The sequence below is a fragment of the Arachis duranensis genome, chromosome 8, assembly GCF_000817695.3.
Source record: "Arachis duranensis cultivar V14167 chromosome 8, aradu.V14167.gnm2.J7QH, whole genome shotgun sequence".
Taxonomy (NCBI): domain Eukaryota; kingdom Viridiplantae; phylum Streptophyta; class Magnoliopsida; order Fabales; family Fabaceae; genus Arachis; species Arachis duranensis.
In genome coordinates, this window is record NC_029779.3 from 34,492,023 (window position 1) to 34,495,474 (window position 3,452).

A 3,452-nucleotide genomic window follows, 5' to 3' on the forward strand; every position below is an offset into this window, starting at 1 on the left:
AAAAATTATTTTTTAAAATTTAATTTTTATAAATTACGTTTAGAAAATAAAAACTTTATTAAACCAAGCCATAAAGGTTTGTTTAAAAGTTTACTTGATAATAAGGATTTTAAGTAGGGAAACTTTTTTTTTTCTTTTATAAAAATCATTATTTTGAATAGTTTAGGCAAATAAGAGAAAGTATATAAATGATCATATTTTTAATATATTTTTTTAAAGTATTATTACATATTTAAGTATTTTACTACACTGATGATACATATTTTTGTTTTAGTGTTACTGATCAAACGTGAAATTGACACAGGTTCATCCAATCAAAATTTATTCTATTGGTTGGGGAGGTACAGTTAAAGCAGACAAAACTCAACTATGGAAGATGGTAAAAAGAGAAATATTGGAACAAAAAAATAAAAGATAATGCAATAAACTTTTGTTACCTAATAAATATTTCCGTCTATTTCGTCCTATATACCAACTATGTTAAAACTTTAACTCTTTTCTTTCAGCCATGAACTTAGAAGAATACAACTAACTCATTTCGAACCAAAACAATATCATTGCAGGTAATTATTATTAAAAAAATTCCTAACAAAAAAAGATGTAATTTCATTTAGTTTACATTTTGTCAATGATAAACAAGGATTAATATCATTTCTTTTGTCCTTTCAGAAAGTTCAATGCAAAACAAGATGTCACAATTCTACAGATTTTAATTAAATTCTTCTCTATAATAAGCAATCAATTTAATTGAATAAACCTGAAGCGTTTATACGGTTATTTTTATGATAAATAAAATCTGACAGTTTTTCAAGATGCAAGAAGTTATTGACAAGGAGATGTATGATGAATTACGAAGGATTTTTTCCAGGTACATAATCTTTGTATTCTCCTATTTTTTCAGTAATACTCTTATAGTTTGATCTTTCAAAACACAAAAAATAAGCATATTCATTTCTTCTATCCTTCCATTATTTGTAGGAAAATGCAGGTCTCTTCAGATTCAGAATCATATTTTGGCCTACCACTTAAAAAAGAAGAAGACAAACATGAATATCCATGATATTTAGAAAAAATTAATCTTCTGTAAATAACTAACATGCATTTTTTAAATTAGGATAATATTTTTTCGTTATTTCTGGAACTATATCTTTTTCTGATAATATACATATATCTTTATTGTGTGCTTTTATAATTTAGTATTTTAAAGGTTTTCTATAATAGTTTTACCCTCAACAGAATATGAAACAAATAAGGTTATGTTAATTTTAAAATGGTTTAAAAAATATTTATTTGACAAATTTAAAGAATAAATGATATATTAATATCAACACTAAAATATGATATAAATAAGATCACGATATATTTAAAATTTAACAAATATAATCTGATAAATTTAAAGAACGAATAATATATTTTAAAAATAAGATTAAATTCTTCAAAACAATAGAAAAGCGGCTGAACAGGCACGTTAGTGCCTGTTGAGCCGCTAGTCTAAATAAATCCAATACTAACAAAAGTCACTTTCACTAAAATACACGTCCTTTTTCTTCTTCTTCTCCTTTTTCTTCTTCCATGCACTTCTTCTTTTTCTTCTTCTTCATTCAAATACACGTATACGTTCTTTTTTTCTTTTTTCAAATTCACGCATACCTCCTCATCCTCTTCCTCATCCTCCTCCTCCTCCTCCTCCTTCTCCTCCTCCTCTTTCGCGCATGCAGATTCTTTTTCTGCTTTTCATCTTCCTCCTCCTCCTCTTTTTCTTCTTCTCTTTCGTTATTGTCATCACCAACAACACCAATATTTTGCTAATGAATTATTTTTTCAATCGAAATGAATGGAATACAATTGCTAAATTGAATTTAATTGAATTGGATTGATAATCTCTAAAATGTAGACACAGGTGTTTTGAATTTGATTTTATATAATGGATAATAATCCATTCATTTAGTACTATACAATTGTTTTACCTTAATGACGTGTTTGGTTCATTATGCAAAAAGCTTTTTTGAAAATTTGATTTTATATAATTTGATAATATTCCGTTGATTTAGTACTATACAATTGTTTTACTTTAATGACGTGTTTGGTTCAATATGCAGATCTAGAAAGCTGTTTTGAATAATTTGATTTTATATAATTGATAATATTCCGTTCATTTAGTACTATTCAATTGTTTCACCTTAATAACGTGTTCAATTCATTATGCAGAAAGTTGTTTTGAATTTGATTTTATATAATAGATAATGTTCTATTCATTTAGTACTATACAATTGTTTTACCTTAATAACGTGTTTGGTTCATTATGCAAAAAGCTATTTTGAATTTGATTTTATATAATGAATAATAATGTTCCGTTCATTTAGTACTATACAATTGTTTTACCTTAGTAACATGTTCGGTTCATTATGCAGAAAACTATTTTGAATTTGATTTTATATAATGGATAATGTTCCGTTTATTTAGTACTATACAATTGTTTCACCTTAATAACATGTTCGGTTCATTATGAATTGAATTGAATTATTGTTTTGAATTGAATGGACGCAGGTATTCTGAATTGAATTGATAATCTCTAAGAGAAGGAGAAGAAGAAGGAAAGAAAAAAAACTTGCATGTGCAAATTTGGAAGAAAAAGAAGAAAAAAAAGAAGGGAAGAAGAAGAAGAACCTGCGCGAATTTAGAAGAAGAAGAAGAAATACGAGGAGGAGGAGAAGGAAGAGAAGAAGAAGGAGAAGGAGAAGGAGAAAGAAATAGAGAACAAGAAAAAAAAGAGTGCGCAATTTGAAAAGTTGTTACAATAACTTAAATAAACTTGATAAGAATTTTGTTTGAATATAGAATTTTATTCATTTCTTTATGCAATAATATCTTGAGTTTGAATAAATTTTTTGTACCGACTTTTTTTCTTTTTAATTAATTTTTTTGAGATCTAATAAAAAATAAATTTTAGATTTTTTTATTATAAAAATTCTGATCACGTCATAAAATTTCTGTAAAATAAAGTTATTACTTTTAAATTATACTTTTCAAACGCCTCTATATACATGACAAAAAAATATAAAAAAAATTATAGTATCCAAAATAAGTCATAGAATTTGTTTTTTTTTTTTTGTATAATGATAAAATATGTTTCTAAAGTAGGTCAACTAATGTGAATTAGGCTGGATATCTATCTCCAATAAATTGCCTAACAACTTATTTGAATTTTTCTTATTAAATTATAAGAAGGTAAATTATTTTTAATTCATATGATTAAAACATACATAAGTATATAAGTCAAAATTAAATTGAAATAAAACCTTATATATAGTTTTTTTTTTGGCTCCATGCAAGCACTAACTATCTATAATTCAATAATGTAATTTATATTCGCCACAATAATCATCAATTTCCAACGGCTTGACTATCATCTTATTCTACTCTGATGATCATATAAAGGGCAGAATAACATT